Raw genomic sequence first — 19,866 nt, forward strand, 5'->3', positions numbered from 1 at the left:
AGCCATACCAGCCAGGGTATAGGAATGGTTTTCAAATTTAATGTCAAAGACATCCTAAAAAATTACATTGTAACTCAAAAAAACTTAGTACAAGCATTAAGAGAACTGAAAATAGGTTCGAGAATATATAGGAGAAATACCAAAGATAGATTGAGATTCAAAGGATACAAATAGATTGAGAAGATTTAATGGCAGAAAGAACATTTTTGAATAAATGCCTGAGAATTTTCCAGAATCAAAAGAAGTCATCAAGTTAAAGTACACTGAGTCTCAGGCAAGGTTTCAAGATTTTATTTCTACATATAAAAATATACATAATATAAAATATTATATATCTCTATATCTATATTTATATTTATATCTCCCAGAACAATAAGGGAATCTTAAACTGAATGGAGAGATTGCCTACAAAAGAACAATTATACTTAGTGTAGATCACTCATAAGCAGCAATAGAAGCCAAGAGAAAATGGAATATCTCCAAGTGATTAAAATTCTATGCACAGCTGAACTTCTACATAAGAACAATGTAGAAGAAAGGACAGTTCCAGATAGTCCAAGAGATTTGACTACTAACTGGCTCACACTAAAACTGATTAAAGATCTGATTCAGGATAAATGGAATTCAGAAAAAGGAGCAGGATATGAGAAGCATGTAAGTCAATATAAAGTTGAAAAAGTAAGCCCTGGATAGTGTGACTCAGTGGATTGAGTGCCTGCCTGACAACCAAAGGGTCGCCAGTTCAATTCCCAGTCAAGGCACACGCCTGGGTTGTCGGTCTGGTCTCCAGTTGTGGGTGTGAGAGAGGCAACTGCACATTGATGTTTCCTTCTCTTTCTCCCTCCCTTTCCCTCTTTCTAAAAATAAATAGATAAAATTAAAAAATAAAGATGATAAAAATGTTAGTGAGGAGTAACTTTGTAAAATATTAAAAGATGTTGAAATGAATCTAATAAGGCATTTAGTGTTGAAGTTCTGAGGTTATTTAATTATTTAAGAGGAATTCAAAAATAAAGGTTACTCTTAAACTTTGTTAAATGAAGAACGTTCATTAAAATTCAAGCCTAAACATTGTGAAGAAAAGACCTAAAAACAGTTTTTGAATAAGAGCAAAACAAATGCATACAGAAAATGTTATCCCAAAAATAGAAGGTAGAAAATGAGACAGAATTAAGCAAAGTTTGGTAAATTAAAAATAAAATATAATATTGTACTGGAATGCATTATAGTAGTAATTATAACAAAAATTAAGTAGATTGAACTTACTCCTCATAGGATATTTCCCCATCGAGGTCCCTTCCGAAACCCCCGGGCAGAGATTGCACAAGAGCCCTATGTGAAGAACACCAGCCCAGTTACTCCAGGTGGGGGGGGGGTTACTTTTCAAAAAGTTCAGTGAAAAAGAGTTATTAGCTAATTTATTTTGATAATATATCTTTTAAAACTATCTCTAACTAAGTAAGATTGGGTTTTCCAAGCCAAAATCTATGTCTATAATAATTTTTTTGTAGAATCACAAGTAATTGATATTTTCATCTGTTAAAGAGAAATATTGGAAGTAGATAAAAATCTATATTAACTGTAAAGATTTGGGGGCACAGATGAGGCAAGTATTGCCTGTCATATAATGGGGCTGCATTAAGACTGTGTGTGTTCAACTACTTCTAATATAACATTAGAATAATCAGTAGAATGAATTTACATGTTCTATTCCCATCATACACATTTACTTTTTCTTTTGTAAGATTGTTGAATTTAAGACTTGAATTTACAATTTTATAGGTTCAGGAATATCTCAGATTTTTTTAATTCAGGAAATTTCAAGTAGGTTGGTCTCATTTTCCTTTTAAATATTTTCTTCCTTCATTGAATATTGACATCTGTTCTCTTAACAAACTTTGTTACAAGCTTACTTCTTTTCTAATAGTACAACCTTAAACCAAGATCAAATTACTGTAGTTTATTTAAACTATTATGCAAATGCAACCTTCTTTTTCATTTGAAAAATTTTCCTTTCTCCCTCTGGGAACTAATATGACATCCTTAGATACAGACCCTACCGAGCTCTGGAGAATTAGGACTTGATCTGTAGCCCTTTTCAGGTTGCCATGGCAATTATTCTCTCTTACTTTGAACTGAAATTTTTAAATGTCTAAGGGAATTTTGCATGAAGTTTATTTTAACCTCCAGAACTAGTCTTATTTAGACTATTATGCATACTTTGCTCCTTATATAATGCAAAGAATGAGGCTTAGATTGAGAAAATCTTATTATACAAGTCTCTATTTTGCTGCCATAAACATTTTCTCTGTGGTCACGCACAGGTGGCTGTGTGTTCACGGTGAGATGGAGGTGGGGAGTGATGTTTACTGCGCATGGGCTGCTTGCCCTTCTGTAGCCTGCACATGTCCTAAACAACTTCATGTAACATTTTCAAATCCATGAGTTAGTTTTAAGTTTTTACATATTCTAGAGGAGCAGAAAGAGTATATACTGAAGTCACAATATCTTCCCACACTGTAATCTAAAAGGTATGATGTCGATTTCATTTATGGCATATTTTGAAGGAAAAAACTTTTTTTTTTACTACCATAATAGTCTCTTTGCTTGTGCTTGACTTTGAAGAGTAGAGAGTTTATTTTTATAAAGCATTGGCACTTAAGTACACTTTTAATTTCTATATTCTCTTCTATTTTTTATATTTAGTTTTATACATATTTTCCATTTTGACATAGTTTTCCCTGTAATGTCTTGCTATAAAATCTTAGGTGCAGCCATTTAAAATAGTATTTTAAATAGTTACTACAATATTTTATTATAGAGAACATAAATTAGAATTCATTGAGATATATATGTATATTTATATGTATAATGTTTTTCTTCCCCTTAAAACTATGAGTAAGTGCTCTAAGTTGATGAGATCCTGGTATCCATTGGGCAGTATATTCCAGAGTCCAGAATTAGCTTATCAAAAGGCATTTGGAGTGGAGGGTATTGTCTCTTTTCTCTGGCTTTATTAAATCTAGTTGTACTCAGTGACACAGGCACTTCTGCCTCAATGATCTGCATGCAAATCCTCTGTCTGGGTCCCCTGGGGAAGTGCACCATTCTCCAGAATCTCTTCCAAAAACTGAACATGTTTATTCAGTCATACTTGTTCTATTCTCTCTTCCGTTCAAGAAGTGAGAGTGCAATCATTCACCAGGGAGGTGCATTTACCAATTTAGCTCCTTGTGGGAGCTTTGTGTTTTGGCAGCAATTGTCCCACAGTTAAGAAAATAAACACTTTTGTCTTTATTTGATCAGTCAATGAACTTTTACTGAGCACCTACTATGGGCTAAGTGATAACCATAGAATGGTGAATGAGACAGATTTTCTGAAACAGATTAAAAGATGAAAAATATCAAGAAAGTGTGCTATAGTGAAAATAAAAGAAACTTACGTGAGCGAGAGTGGTTGGGGAGCTTTTCAATAGCATAGTTTTAGAAGCCCTCTTTGAGAGGTGACATCGGAAGTTACATGTTGAATGATGCGGCTTAAGATGCTGCTTAATGCAGGGAAACAACTAAGTATGGGGAAACATATACGGGAAGATCTAGAGGAGAACAGCCAGGGTGGAGAACACAGACTCGTTCAAAGGTGATGAGCTCCCTACGATGGAAGGGCAGAAAAAAGGTAAGATTAACTAGTGAAAGGTCAGCTGAAGGAAAGAGGCAAAGGACAGCCCCGAAAATAAACGGTGATGCCACTGCGGATTCTTTTTTTTTGTCCCCTTTTAGGACTTCATCTTAACTCCTTTCCTGTTAACACTTCTTACCACTCTTTCTTTCGAGCCTAAATTTCTTCATATAACATTGTAGAAATCTCTGACCTGATTATTTTTTTTTTCAGAATGTAACCCTTTACATGAAGTCGGAATGAGTAATATTTTACTTTCATGAAAGATCCAAACTAGAATGTATTCATATATATTTTAGAAGTCTGTACTTCATTTGTATTTCTGAATCCAAAATTATCCTTGATGTTTGAATGCAATATAGTCTGTTTTAAATTATTTCTACAAGGAAGCTTTAAAAGAGTTATTTAAAAGAAAAACGATGGGTTATTTTATACCACCTGTGCTCTTCCTTATATTTTCTATTTTAGATACTTAATATTTGGGGCTTTCTTTCTTCATTTTTTTGTTTCTGTTTTTTTGGTTTCAGTTTCTCTGAGGTTTACTTTGTTTCCACCAACAGTCAGTCTTCTCAGTAGTCAGTCCATTATACAATTGCAGCAACTGATCCTTAACATACTCAAATGGTTCTTTGTCCAGTTATTTCCCGGGAGGAAATTAATCCTTGGGTGTGGAGGTGGGAATTCCTGAGCTAAATGCATGTTTGACCAGCCAGGTACCTAAACAGAAAGTCGTTCCACTACTGAAAATTGTCTGCGTGGAATGCTTAACCACTCATGGTGGTCTTAAAAGAAAGTAAAAGACATCTGTCCGGATCCTTTAAGCAGTTTAGCTTTCTAATCAGACTATGTGAATTCCTGAGTGAAAGATTAAAAAAGCCATGCCTATTCATAGGGCACTCACTCAACAGTAATAAAGCAGATGTTTAAACAAAGTATATTAGCCATGTCTGTCATTCTGTCATTCAGTAAAGAGGTGGAGGTGCAGTAGAGAGCAGAAGAGAAACAGATGAGGGAGAGGAAGCACAGAACAGACCTTTAGACCTGAGCGTGTGAGCAACTGATGTGCTTATATAGAGGCAATGGCTTAAAATAACAATGTGGCAGCCGAAAACACTGTTGCAAATCTGAAACAGTAGCTGCATCTTACTGATTTTGAAATATGTCCAGAGAGAAAGACTGGATCATTGCTAAGTGAACCACAGCTGAGAGAGGGAACATATTTTATAATCCTTATTTTTCGTATGCATTCTTTTGGTAAGGGCATTTGGCCCAGGTGTATGTGTGTTTTTGTGGTGTGTTTCTAGAGAATAATTTTCCTAAGGAGCTATTTTTGTTTGTGTGTGTGTTTGTTTGGCTGTGGTATAATGGGAATGATATGTTTGGTGTTTGGAACTGGGTGAATCGTTCAGTCTCTCTGAGGTCTGATTTCCTTATCCATAAAATGGTAACAGTAATTCATACTCTGAAGAGCTCTTATTAAGAATTGGAAGATAGGGGCTTCCAGTTAGGATGGTGGAGTAGGTAAATTTGATACCCGCATCATCTCACAACCACATCAAAATTACAACTAAACTACAGTAAAACTGTCTTTCAGAACTGCCTGAAATCTACTTGAAGAGACGTTCTATAACTAAGGAAAAAGGGAAGAAGCCACATTGAGACTGGTCGGAAGGGCAGAAACATGAAATGGCTGGTCTCACACCCATGTGTGGCAGTTAAGGATTGAGAAAGATATCTCAGGGGCAGAGGTCCCACCTGAGGAGCCAAGGGGCCAGCTCCATGCCAGCCCCTGTAACCCGCAGCCCAGAGTTTCAGGGCTAGTACAGAAGTCCCCATAAATTCTGGCTGCAAAAACCAGAAGGGATTGTGGCTGGGTGAGAAGAAGGGCTTTTGTAATCCCAGACACTAAAGAGCCTGCACAGACTCACTTTGACTCCTTATCTCTGAGCTCAGCACTGGGGGAGTAACTCAAGGCTCTAGGGATAAGATATATGGAGAAGAACTGAATTGTCTGAAACCACGGCAAGGGCTGGAGGGGTGCTTTCTCCCAGACAGAAGTGCTGGCAGAAGCCATTGTTCCTTTGCCGAGCCCTACCTCCACACAGACAGAGGTGAGTACCATAACTGAGTGTCCATCAACCTGGCTAAAGCTATAGCTCTGCCTTGTTGATTCTGAGACACTTTCCCACCCAACTTTCAGTCCCACCAAAAGACATTTCCAGTGATTTTTTTCATACAAACACCTTCTCTTGGCTCACGCTTTGGAGTATTCTAAAATCTTTTAAACATGCAACATCTGGCCTCAGTGTGCCCAAGCTTCTTGCTAGGTGGCCCCAGGTATGGCACGAGTGGAGCCAGCCATCGTATGCAGCTTGACCTCTTCTGGACCACTCGAAACCCAGCACAAGTAGCAGCCATCTGAAGATCCTGCTGGATGGCCCCAAACAGAACACAGACAGTGACTGACTTTGGCCTGCACCTCCCAGGAGGCCTCAAGCCAGTGCAGCTGGTGGACAGCTTCAGACCATGCTGAAGCACCACCCAACCACCTCCACAAGTGACATTTAAGGAGCAGACTCACTGGGCACCAGACCCAGCTGAAGTGAGACCTGTTCTGTTAAGTTGGCCCCTGCACAGCAAATCCTCCACAGTGGTGGTTATGGCCAGTTATCACAGCTGATTGGACTGGGGGTAAATGGCCTCCATTGACATGCCAACAGAAATTAAGGCTCAACTATATAAAAGGGTACTAAAGCCCACACCTGGGGCACAAATTAAGCTCCCAGCTCAGGTGACTGGGAAGGCTACACCACTGGGCTCTACAGGACACTATCACATAAGTCCATTCTACCAAGACTAGTAGGCATAGGAGACCTACTCAATACATAGAAACAAGTACAGGGAGGCAGATATAATAAGGAGACAAGAAACATGTCCCAAATAAAAGAACAGAACCAAAGTTCGGAAAAAGAAATGAACAAAATTGAAACAACTAATCCACTAGAGGCAGAGTTGCAAACACTCTTTGTAAGGATGCTCAATGGTCTCAGTGAAAAACTTCAACAAAAAGATAAAAATAGAACACAAAAAGGAGCCAGTCAGAAATGAAGAATACAGGACTTCTGGCCAAGATAGAGGCATTAGTAGATACACTTTGCCTCCTCACATAACCAAAAGTAGGACAACAACACATTTAAAAACAAAAACAACCAGAACTGACAGGAAACCGAACTATATGGAAGTCTGACAACCAAGGAGTTAAAGAAGAAATATTCACCCAAGCAGGTAGGAGGGGCAGAAATGGTAGCCAGTCAGAGAGGACTTACTGCAAGGCGGTGGCTGGCAGACTGGGTGGTCCCACATTTGTGTGCAGATAAACTGGGAGGAACAACTGGGGACCAAGACAGACCACTCAGCCTGGTGTTCCACTGTGGTGAAATAAAGCCTCAAAACCTCTGGCTGATACTTCTGGGGGTTATAGAAGTGTGAGAAACTCCCAGCCTCACAGGAGAATTTGTTGAATGTCCACCAACCCACCCATCTACAAATCAACATGGGAAGAACCCAATTTTCTTGTGGATAGTGGCAGAAGTAAATGAAAACCATCAGAGAGCCAAACAAATGGCACTGTTCCCTCTCGGACCCCTCCCCACAGATACCACCACAATGCAGGCACCCTGCCCCACCCTGTTGAATATCTAAGGTTCCTCCCCTCAACCCAAGCCATGACCAAAAAAATGGCCCAAATGAAAGAACAGATCAAAACTCCAGAAAAAAATACAACTAAGCAATGAAGAGATAGCCAACCTATCAGATGCACAGTTCAAAGCACTGGTAATCAGGATGCTCACAGAATTTGTTCAGTATGGTAGCAAAATAGAAAAAATGAATGCTAAGAAGAGTGAAATAAAGGAAAATGTACAGGGAAACAACACTGATGGGGAGGAAACTAGGACTCAAATAAGTGGTTTTGACCAGAAGGAAGAAATAAACATTCAACCAGAACGGAAAGAAGAATTCAAAAAAGTGAGAAGAGACTTAGGAACCTCCAGGACAACTTTGAACATTCCAACATCTGAATCATAAGGATGCAAGAAGGAGAAGAGGAAGAGTAATGACAAGAAATTGAACACATGTTTGAACAAATAAGAAAGGAGAACTTCCCCAGTCCGGCAAAGGACATAGACTTTCAGGAAGTCCAGGAAGCTCAGAGAGTCCCAAAGAAGTTGAATCCAAGAAGGAACACACCAAGGCACATCATAATTACCTTAGCCAAGATTAAACAGAAGGAGAGGATCTTAAAAGCAGCAAGAGGAAAGGAGTTACTTACAGAGGAGTTCCCATGAGACTATCAGTTGATTTCTCCAAAGAAAGCTTACAGGCAATAAGGGGCTGGAAAGAAGTATTTGAAGTCATGAAAGGTAAGGACCTACATCCAAGATTACTCTATCCAGCAAAGCTATCATTTAGAATGGAAGGGCAGATAAAGTGCTTCCCAGATAAGGTTAAGTTAAAGGAGTTCATCATCATCAAGCCCTTATTACATGAAATGTTAAAGGGATTTATCTAAGAAAAAGAAAACGATCAAAACTATGAACAGTAAAATGACAACAAACTCACAACTATCAACAACCAAGCCTTAAAAACAAAAACAAAAACAAAAACAAAAACAAACTAAGCAAACAATTAGAACAGGAACAGAATCACAGAAATGGAGATCATATGGAGGATTATCAGCAAGGAGGGGGAGGGAGGAGAATGGAGGGAAAAGGTACAGGGAATAAGAATCATAAATGGTAGGTACAAAATAGGGGGAGGTTAAGAATAGTATGGGAAATGGAGAAGCCAAAGAACTTACAGGTATGACCCATGGACATGAACTAAGGGAAGGGGAATTCAGGTGGAAGGGGGTATGCAGGGTGTAGGGGACTAAAGTGGGGAAGAATTGGACAACTGTAATAGCATAAAATATATTTAAAAGATGAAGAATACAGTAACTGAAATGAAGAATAATTTATAGGGAATCAACAGTAGAGTAGATGAAGCAGAGGATCAAATCAGCAATTTGGAAGATAAGGAAGTAGAAAATACCCAATCAGGACAGGAAAAAGAAAAATGAATAAAAAAATGAGGGTAGTGTAGGAACTTCTGGGATGACTTCAAGTGTATAAGTATTCATATCTTTAGAGTGAAAGATGAAGAAGAGAGAGAGCAAAAATTGAAAACCTCCTTGAAAAACTGTTGATGAAAAACTTCCTTAACTTGGTAAAGGAAATAGGCATACAAGTCCAGGAAGCACAGCGAGCCCTAAACAATATGAACCAAAAGAGGCCCACACCAAGAGACATTATAATTAAAATGCCAGAAGTTAAAGACAAAGAGAGAATCTTAAAAGCAAGAGAAAAGCTAGTTACTTACAAGGGAGCCCCCATAAAATTGTCAGATTATTTCTCAAAAGAAACTTTGCAGGCTAGAAGGGATTGGCAAGAAATATTCAGTGATGAAAAACAAGGACCTACAACCAGGATTATTCTATCCAGCAAAGCTATCAGTTAGAATCAAAGGACAGATAGATAAACAGTCCCTCAGACAGGTAAAAGCTAAAGTAAGTTCATCACCACCAGACAAGTATTGCAAGAAATGTTGAAGTGTCTTCTATGAGGAGGAGAAGAAAAAAATGTATGAGTAATAATATGGCAGTAAATACATATCTATCAACAGTTATTCAAAATACAAATGGATTAAATTCTCCAATCAAAAGACCCATGGTGGCTAAATGGATAACAAAAGAAATCTCTTAAATATGCTGTCTATAAGAGACTCACTTTAGATCAAAAGACACACCCAAACTGTAAAAGATGAAAAAAGATATTTTATGAAAATGAAATAATAAAAAGTGGCATAGCAATATTTATACCTGACAAAATTGACTTTAAAGCAATGCCTATAACAAGAAAGACCCAACAATTATACTTCTGGGTATTTATCTGAAGAAACCCAAAACACTAAGTGAAAAGGACACACACATACATATATTCATTGCAGCATTATTTACAACAGCCAATACATTTGTCTATTTGTCTATCAGATAAATGGGTAAAGAAGTGGCTACGTATACAATGGAATATGACTCAGTTACAAAGGGGAATGAAATCTTGCCACCTGAAACCACACGGGTGGATCAAGAGCGTACTGTGCTGAGTGAAGTGGGTCATACAGAGAGAACAAATGCTGTATGATTTTACTTATATGTGCAATCTGAAAAAAAAACCAAAATAAATAAGCAGAACAGAAACAGATTCATAGATACAGAGAACTATTTCACAGTTGCCAAATGGGAAGGGAAATGAGGGGGTTGATGAACAATTTGAAAGAATTAAGAAATACAGATTGGTATTTACAGAACAATAGTCATGGGTATGTAAAGTACACAGTGGGGAACATGGTCAATAATACTGGAATAACTATAGTGTCAGATGGGTGAAAGAATTATTAGAGTGATTGCTTCATATATTATATAAATGTATAACCACTAGGTTTTATATTTGAAATTAATATAATATTATACAACTGTAATTGAAAAATAAAAACATTTAAAAAGATTTGGAAGTTAGGTATGTAAAAAATAGCCATCATTAGTTTTGATGGTGTATTTTCTTGGAAGTTGTAATGATTGTTACTGATGACCTACTTTGCAGTTCGTGTGAAAGCACAGGATGCCAAGAGGAGAATTCTTCAAAGAAATATAATGGAAATGTCTGAAAATAGGGAATGGACTCAACTCAATGTCACCGAGATAAGAGACTGGAATTCCAGCTCCACTGAACTGTCCACTAAGGGTTACTTGCAATAAGGTGTTCAGAGCAGGAAGTCTGAGGATATCAAAGTGGTGGGCTGCCTTGCAGTCCATTCAACCAGGGGCTCAGGGAGGACTTTGCCTGCAGTCTTACGTTTGTGCCCTTGTAAGTGGATGAATGAGCCTGGGAAGCAGCTATATCTGCCTGTAGCATGCATCTGTTTCACGCAAACGACTTACTTGTCTGTGGGGAAAATGCGAATCCAAAACAAAGTAATAGGACAACTTTCAGGTGTATTGTCATATTTGAAATCAAGGCTTTAAAAGCTGCTTTCAACAGAGCCCTAGGATGCATAGATGGGCTTGAGAAATTCCTTGGAACCCATTGGCATTATATGTGAAATTTTGTATGTGTATCTTCCTGGGTTGAATTTTCATAATTTTTATTTTCAGAAAGGCTTCTGAACATAAAAAGTTAAGTGTCTCTGTTTTATTGTGTTGAATGAGATAAGGTAAAGAAAACTGATGTTATAAGCCTTTGGATACTAGATGTTTACTGGACAGGTGGTGTGTTTCAGCTGAATCTATTTACATTCTTTGAATTAGCACCACCAGCAAATGGGTAAAAGTAAACAGGTTGTAAAATAGGAACTTGAAATATCCCCTAGCTCCTATCTAGCATTTTTTCAGACTCACTTGCTGTTTGGTTCCTTTTGAGTTTCTAAATTTTCTAGATTGAATTATGATCAGTTTTCAGGTGTTGAGAGAAACTGATGGATATGAGTCATTTAGGAGCAAATAGAGTCAAAAGATACCTAGCTAAGCTGACAAGGGCTCTAAAGACTTCTGCGGAATTTATGAAGAAATCTGTCACATTAAGCATAAAATTATTTGAGGGCTGGTGAAATAAAGGATGGCTCACAAATGTTCTTGCAAGGGAAATTATATGCCAGTTCATCACTCTCAAAGAATCAAAAGAAGTAATAACTATGGCTCATTTGGGGGAGAATATCTCTTTAAAAATTCAGTCACCAAGTATAGAAACTTGCAGTTTTTTTCACTGATAGTAATAGTGAACGTATATTACATTCAAGATGTTTTACATACATTATCTTATCTAATCTTCTCAAACCCCCAGTGAAGAAAATACTATTTCATCCCTATTTTAATGATGAAATATTAGGTAACTTGACAGAGAAGTCCCACTATAAATGGAGTTAGGAATCAAATTGAACTTACATATTATCATATTGACACAGAAGGGGCTCCAAATCCTCAGCCTTTATAATGCTCAGGAACATTTATAAGTAGCTAAGGAACATAAGTAGTATAGTTATGTTGAATGTTAATATTGATAATGCCATACTAAATATCATACTCGTTAATGGATAAAGTATTAATGCTGGAGTAATAGTACTGGCTAGCAATAAGGTACTCAAAGTGGGGAGCCATTCATGATTCTGTGCCTTTGTGTCTGTGTTTACAGCCATTCTCAAAGCCCAGAGTTAATGCTGTATTTATTAAACTCCTTCATGGATTTCAATATTATATGGTTTAATTTTAAGAAGCTCTAACACTGTTTTTGTAGGGTACATTTTAGCAATTGTACTGGTAACATCAATAAATTGGCAAGTCATTCTAACCTTTTATTTTGTTCTAGGAGATGTGTACTCAGGAATCGTTAACAGACAATGGCAGTACAAAGCCTGAGTCATGTACGTAATGGAATACAAAGGTAATGAAGTGTCGCATTGCTTTATTAAAGAAAAAAGGAATTATCTTTTGTGACTGATGTATTACTAGAGATACCGGCATTTTTTAAAATAAACAAACACTGGTGTGCTTTTTATAAAATACTAGAGTATTTTTTAATGAAATCAAGCTGCTGATTCAAGCATCATTGCATACGAAGAAAAGAACATATCTACAGAGTTCCAACCATAGAGCATAGTTGAATATGGTAGTAAATATTTTTAATATTATGACACCTATTTAATTTGTTTTTTCACTCATTCATTTATTTACATAACAAACATTTACCGAGCACATGCTATGTAATAAGATCTTTAATTTAAATTATCTAAAGATGAAATACAGAAGATCCTTGAAAGAGCTTATAGTTTCTCCAAGTTACAGGAAAATAGTCCATAAGTAAGAACATTTTTCTATGTAACGTGAAATTATGTGACTGCAGAATTAGAATTTAGCTGCTTCTGGATTTCTGTGGAAAACATGCATTCAAAAGAATGCGATGTTGCATTGTCAAGGTGCTGATCTCAGTGTCCATGTCTTAGAGATGTTTCCACAGCATTCCAACAAATCATTATTTCCCTCTCCTCTCCTTCCTTTTCTTTGATGTTCTGATATAGTAACATTTATAGTCAGTGCAAGTGAAAGGTAGGTGTGGGGTTTTGCCTAATTTATCACTGATTTTTCAAGAATGCCTGTTTGGTTTTTTTGCTAAAATCAATAAATGTATTTTAATTTGCTTCTTTAAATTTTGACACTTAACTATGGCTTCCTTTTTCAAATAGTTTTTCGTTAGCTCTAATAAACACTAAGTTCTCCTAATTATTTTATTACCTTCTGGATGGTGTACCTGTTTCAGTGGAGTCTGAAAACCACTGTTTTATGTACTTTTGTTTACTTTCTGTCAGGAGGTTGGATAAATCTTGTCTTTGTTACTCCATCAAGGTGGGAAGCAGAAGGTTGAGCAGTCTTTTAAAATATTAAAAACAATTGTACTGGCATTGAAGGGCTACTCAGCATGAAAGTGCTTATTATTATAGCAACTTTAGCTTTATTTTTATTAGTATTAGCATGGCATATATTTCCCTGTCCCTTTAATTTCAGTCCATATATATGTCTTTATATTTAAAGTGGGTTTCTGGTAGAGAACATGTAGTTGGGTCTCATTTTTGGATCCATCCTGACAATCTCTGTCTTTGTATTGGTGTATTTAGAACATTGACATTTAAAGTGATTATTGATCTAGTTGGGGTAATATATACTATAACAGCTTTCTACTTATTACTCTTGTTCTTCTTTCCTGTTTTTATCTTCCATTAATTTCTGCCTTTTGTGGTTTTAACTGAGCATTTTATGATTCCGTTTTTCTTCTTAGTATATTCATTTTACTTAAAAAAAAACTATCTTACTGTTTGCCATAGAGTTTACAATATGCATTTCAATTAATCCAAGCCATTTTCAAGTAATGGTATAACCACTTCTCAGGCAGTACAAGTACTCCATAATAGCGGAAAATAAATTGGGCAAAAGTTATTTGTATGGAAATAATACAATAATTAATAAATAATAATATGGAATAAGCTGTTTTGCATACTCACAACTGGAAGTCCACTTCTTGCTCACCCTGCATTCCTAATCTCTTGATCTCGTCTGTTGTATCATTGGTGTCACTCATTTCACTTGTACATAGCTATAACCATCAAACACATTGCTGCTATTATTATTTAGAACAAATTATTACCTGTTAGATCAGTTAAGCATAGATAATATGTGTTTTTTATTTTAACTTTACTTATTCTTTTTGTAATGTTCTTTCTTTCTTTAGATAGATTTGAGTGTTCAATTTATCATTTCCCTTTTTTATTAAAAAATTCATATAACATTTCTTTGAAGGCAGATCTATTGGTAACAGATTTCCTCAATATTTGTTCGGAAAGTCTATACCTCTTCCCCTTTTGAAGGATAATTTTTCAGGATACAAAATTTTAGGTTGGATTTTTAACAATGCTATTACTTTAAATACTTTATTCCACTCTCCTCTTGCTTGCATGGTTTCTGAGAGTTGGATATGATTTTTGTTCCTCTATATGTGAGGTACATGAGTACCTTTTTCCTTTGGCTTCTTTCAAGATTTTCTTTAACTTTTGACTTTTTGCAGTTTGAATATGATACATAGGTGTAGTTTTTGCTGTTGTTTTTCATTCTTTTTTGTTTTTCCCTCTTTGGCATTTGTTCTTTTTGGTGTTTTCTAAACCTCTGGGGTCTGTGCTTTGGGAAATTTACGCTCATCACTGCTTCAGATATTTCTTTTGTTTCATTCTCTTTCCTTTTCTCTTGATAATTCTATCACACATATGTTACACCTTTTGTGGTTAGCCCACAGTTCTTGCATATTATGTTCCCTTTTTTCCATCTTTTTACTCTTTGCTTTGTAGTTTATATTGGCATATCCTCAAGCTCAGATATTCTTTTTTCAGTTGTGTTCGGTTTACTAATGAGCCCATGGATGGCATTCTTCATTTATGTTACAGTGGCTTTGACTTCTAGCATTTAAAAAATGCATTTCTTAGGTCCTGGCTGGTGTGATTCAGTGGACTGAGAGCTGGCCTGCAAACCAAAAGGTCACAGGTTTGATTCCCAGTTAGCTGGTGCCTGGGTTGCGGGCTAGGTCCCCAGCTGGGGGTATGTGAGAGGCAAGCAATTGATGTTCCTCTCCCTCATTGATGCTTCTCTCCCTCTCTCTCTCCCTCTCTTCTCCTGTCTCTAAAAATAAATTTTAAAAATCTTAAAAAATATTTCTTAAAATTTTCATTTCTGATTACTGTCCCTACTTATGTTTCCCATCTGTTCATGCATATTGCCCTCTTTTCCCACTAGAGTCCTTAGCATATTAATCACAACTGATTTAGATTTTCGGTCTGAAAATTCCAACATCCTTGTCATATCTTCATCCTGTCCTGATGCTTGCTCTGTTTTCTTCCAACTGTGTTTTATCTCTTAGTATGTCTTGTGATGTTTTTTGTTGCTGGTGTTGTTGAAAGCCGACATGTTGTTTTAGGTAAAAGGAACTGTGGTAAAGAGGTCTTTAGTGATTTGGTGGTAGGACATGGGAGGACGGGGAAAATTACGTACTCCTATGATTAGATCTCAGCCTTACAGTGAATCTCCGAAGTGCTTTTCTTATCATCCATTCCCCTTTAAGGAGGACAGGATGGCTATGGCTAGAGTGGCCTGGAATTTGCACATTTCCCTTCTCCCAAGTTGGTTCAGGCTCTGATATCACCCCAATAGTTTAGGTTGTGCTAAAACAGTTTCTCTTGAGGGCAGGCTTTCTTAAGAAAGACAGAATGCATTGGTGTATTTCAAAATGCTTATTTTTCTTTCCTCTCTGGTGGAAATAGGGGTCGGGGGTTTCTCTGATATTCACTGAGAGAACCTGGTAGAGCCCTTGAAGGTATAATGCACAGAAGTGTTGGAATTTTCTGGTTTTTAACTCTCAGACCTGTCCATGTTGAGCCTACAGGAATTCATCAATTATAGTTCAGGTGTTTCTGTCCTGTACTGTTCTCAGGGAAGCTTCTGCTCCTGGGCTTCTGCTCCACCCGGTAACTTGTGACTTCTTTGTACCCACTCATCTTTCCCTCTAATTTTGGGCATAGCATTTTGTCCTATGATCTCACTTCTCTAACAGAGCTCAAAGGAGTTGTTGATTCTTCACTTTGTTCAGCTTTTTGTTTGTTAGGACTGAATGATGACTTTCAACCTCTTTACATGTCAGAATAGAAACTAAAAGTCTCTGAAAGTGTACATAATTAAATTTAAAATTTTCACACTTAACGCTTTTCTGTGGCGCTGTTATTTCTGCTTTTATCAGAGTTTTGGCAAAGAGTTCTCTGTGTTTTGAAAAGTTTTGCAGAGGGAATAGCATGACTAGCACTGTTTACATAACTGAGCCATTCGTATTTTCTGAAGGCCTATATGTGTAAGGCATTTCTCTAGGTATTTTGACATACATTACCTCATTTAATATCTATGTACTCTCCTCATTTTTACACGGGAAGGACATAGGTTGAGGGAATTTGTACTATTGTTTGGTATTAAGTTATGTTAATGGTGATTGACAGAATCACGTTGGAACTTGGTCTTTCTGACTTTATTCCCAGTTGATGATCATACTTCTTATCTGAGTTTTTCGTTCTTCTTAACTTGCCAAGTCACAGTTGTCTTTGATCTTTCAGAGGTAAAGGGATTATCCTGAAAAGCTTAAGTATGATGAAAAAATTATGTCTCACAAAATTCCTACATTCTCACAGTTGTTAGAATGGGAAGTCACCCTGACTACTAAAAACAAGTGGTGAATGTCGTTTTTCTGAAATCACACTAATGGTCTGACCACCTAGAGAGACAACTGTCGATATTATTTTATATTGTGTATACTAACCTTTAATTCAGTTACTCTTTCTATTTATCTTTAAACACTGAAGGGTAAGTTACTGTATTTTTGTGTTTATTCATATTACTTTTTGTTATATCTACTTTTGATGTCCCCAAACTTGAGTTTTTGTGTTTTTTGAGTTTTGCTTTGAGAAAGTTAATAAAAGGTGAGAACAGTGAGTAAGAAAATGTGGTTTTCAGCCTTTCAGAAATTATATACCAGTTTCTAAATAAAATAAAATAATGTTATTGCATTAACAGACATAAAAATTTTTGGTAGATGTATTTGGTACTTTGAAGAAGATATATAAATATGGGTTGATATTTATGTATCCAGGTTTCACTTGAACTTCCCCAGGTCAAATAAAAATAAATTTGAAACTAAGAGATTATAAAATTAGGGGTTAAACTGTGATCTACCAAACAGTAATAGTTGAAGGAGATTGCTGATAATAGTTTTATGTTGCTATTACTACTATTCCTGTGGAATTTTATAAGAATTGAAATTCACTCCCTTTCCTCAGCATTCCTGCATCGCCAAGCCCGCTGTTCGGTCGCTACATCTTTGACAGGCATCAGGAAAATGGCCATGAATTTCCTAGGTGGAAGATCACAAGGAGATCTGGTTCAACAAGTTCAAATATGATGATGCAGAAAGGAAATTCTACGGTCAGATGAATGGGCCTGTGATTAGCTCCTCATGCCAGGAGAATGGCACATGCATGACCCTCTGGGGCGTTATGAGAGCCAGAGATGACATCTAGTAATCCCTGGCCAGAAGCTCCGGCCCTGGGGTCTCCAGTGGGCCCGGTGGAGACCACAGGGAGCTTGTCCTCTGGATAGCCAGCCTGGAGGTGCAGAACTAGAGCCTGAAAGGCGTGGCGCGGGGCCTGCAGCAGGCCACCTTTGAGCTGGAGGCCCGACTGGGTGTGCTGGAGAAGAGCGAGCCTGCCCACCGAGCCACAGACCCCCAGCCCCAGCACGTGTCTCCCATGTGCCAAGTGGAGTCCCCACCAAGGAGGCAGCCCCCCACTGCAGAGGACCACTAAGGCTGTGACACTGACTTGTTTGACGGTGATGAGGAAAACAGGGAGGCCGTCAAGCTGCGGGAGGAGCTACTGCAGTGGTATGCAGAGAAGGCGGCCAAGAAGCCTGCGCTGGTGGCCAAGTCCTTCATCCTGATGGATGTGAAGCCCTGGGATGATGCGATGGACATGGCCCAGTTGTGGAGACCTGCGTGTGTCCAGTTCAGCTGGACTGGCTGACCTGGTGGGGAGGCTCCAAGCTGGTACTGGTGGGTTAGGGCATCTGCAAGCTACAGATCCAGTGTGTGGTGAAGGATGACGAGGTGGGGACTGACATTCTGGAAGAGATCACCAAATTAGAGGAATGTGTGCAGAGCATGGATATTGCTGCTTTCAACGAGGTGTAAGCCCTAGCACTGGGCCTGTGAAAGTCTGTGCCACTAATGAAGACTGAGATTCCCACAAAAAAAATATTGAATTTCATTTAATTGCTGCAAAGCAAAAGATTCAGGTTGACAGCATAATTCTGCTATTTATGACACTTTAGGAAACTGCTGTGAGTTCTGAGACATTTTGTTCAGAAACTTTGGATAAGGAAGATATTTCTTTTGATATTTGGGATCAGATGGACAGGAGCCAAGAGTCTTGTAATAGGAACATCTCTGTTGTCCTGGAACTTCTCCTAAGCTCTGAACTAGAAAGAGTGCCTTTTTATTAGAACACCTTTTTTTCATTGTTCATACTATTGCAGTTGTCCCCATTTATTCCCCCATGCCCACCTCCACCCAGCCCTCACCCCTCCTTCCCTGAGGCCGTCACTGCACTGTTGTATGTCTGTGTATCATGCATCTACGCTCTTCGGCTAATCCCTTCGCCTTCTGTCATCTTCCCACCCGATCCCCTCTGACAGCTGTCAGTCTGTTCCATGTATCCATGCTCCTGTTTCTATTTGGTTCATTAGTTAATTTTTTTTTGTGGTGACATGGGTGGATCTGGAGATCATTATGCTAAATGAAATAAGCCAGTCAGTGAAAGACAAATACTGTGTCGTCACACTTATATGTGGAATCTAATGAAAGTGTGCTTTTTTAGCATAAGTATGATTTGATTCTGTATGTTCTGATACGTAGGCCACCATTAATTGTCTTCCTTCTGTATCTGTTTTCTTTTTCTCAAAATAAAAGGCCTAATAACGATCTTACAGGAATGCCAGGGGGATTAGGTGAGATGCTATAACTGGAACTAGTACATGACTATAACCTGAGCCTTTCCAAGCCTTCTCCATTCATTTTGCTAACACGAGTTTATTGAGTATCTATTAGGTGATCAACATATGAGAACACAGTGGGAAATAAAACAGTCCTGTTTTTCAGAGGAAATGGGCATTCAATAATTATAACCACGCAAATGAACTATGACAGGATTATACATGAAAAAAGAAAAGCAAAGGGATGAGCAAATAAGATTGAGGAGAAGCAGAGAAGTAGGATTAAAAACAGGAAATTATCATTTTATGGAAGCCAAGAAAAAAGAATTTTAAGTACATGTGACTGTATTGAGTACTGCTGAGAAGTCTAGCAGGTGAAGACTGGAGAGCATCCTTTGGTCTGGAAGTGTGGGCATTACTGTTGACCTTACTAAATGTTGTAGGTGGGCAGGGAAAATAAGAACCTGTTTGATGTGACTGTTAAATGAGGAAGGAAAGACAAATATGTAGACAAGCCTTGTTGGGATTTGTCTGGGAAGCAGAGAGATAAGAAGGAATGGTATATTAAGAGGGTTGAAGGAAAATTTTGAAAGATAACAGATACTAGATTATGTTGGTAGCTTACCACCAGGGATCGGAAAAGAGTAAGAGATTAAAGAGGTAGAAAACAGAGGGGGTACTTGCTTCTTCTATCACAATCTCTCCTCTTGTTTTCCATAACTAAATCAAATTTCAAATGTCTATAGCTTCTTTGAGAATCTAACAGTCTCAGAAATTATTGACACTAAGACATGTCTCTTTATCTGAACTGTGTGTGGGAGCCTGATAAACCTTTCATTCCACTGGAAAGCAGGCCTTTGAACAGGGTGATCACTGTCATTGGCTAAAATGAAATTGGACAGCCCTGGCTGGTGTGACTCAGCGGACTGAGAACCAAGCTGGGAATTGAAAGGTCTCCAGTTCTATTCCCAGTTAG

The 19,866-nt window shown here is 37.7% G+C and overlaps 1 pseudogene; it reads left to right on the forward strand.

Annotated features, from left to right (window-relative positions):
• Positions 1–468: 468 nt before the first annotated feature.
• On the forward strand, positions 469–18,090 carry LOC119065832 (elongation factor 1-delta-like; annotated as a pseudogene).
• The last annotated feature ends 1,776 nt before the right edge of the window (positions 18,091–19,866 follow it).

Source organism: Artibeus jamaicensis, unplaced genomic scaffold, assembly GCF_021234435.1.
Source record: "Artibeus jamaicensis isolate MK-2021 breed Jamaican fruit bat unplaced genomic scaffold, CSHL_Jam_final scaffold_1964, whole genome shotgun sequence".
Taxonomy (NCBI): Eukaryota; Metazoa; Chordata; class Mammalia; order Chiroptera; family Phyllostomidae; genus Artibeus; species Artibeus jamaicensis.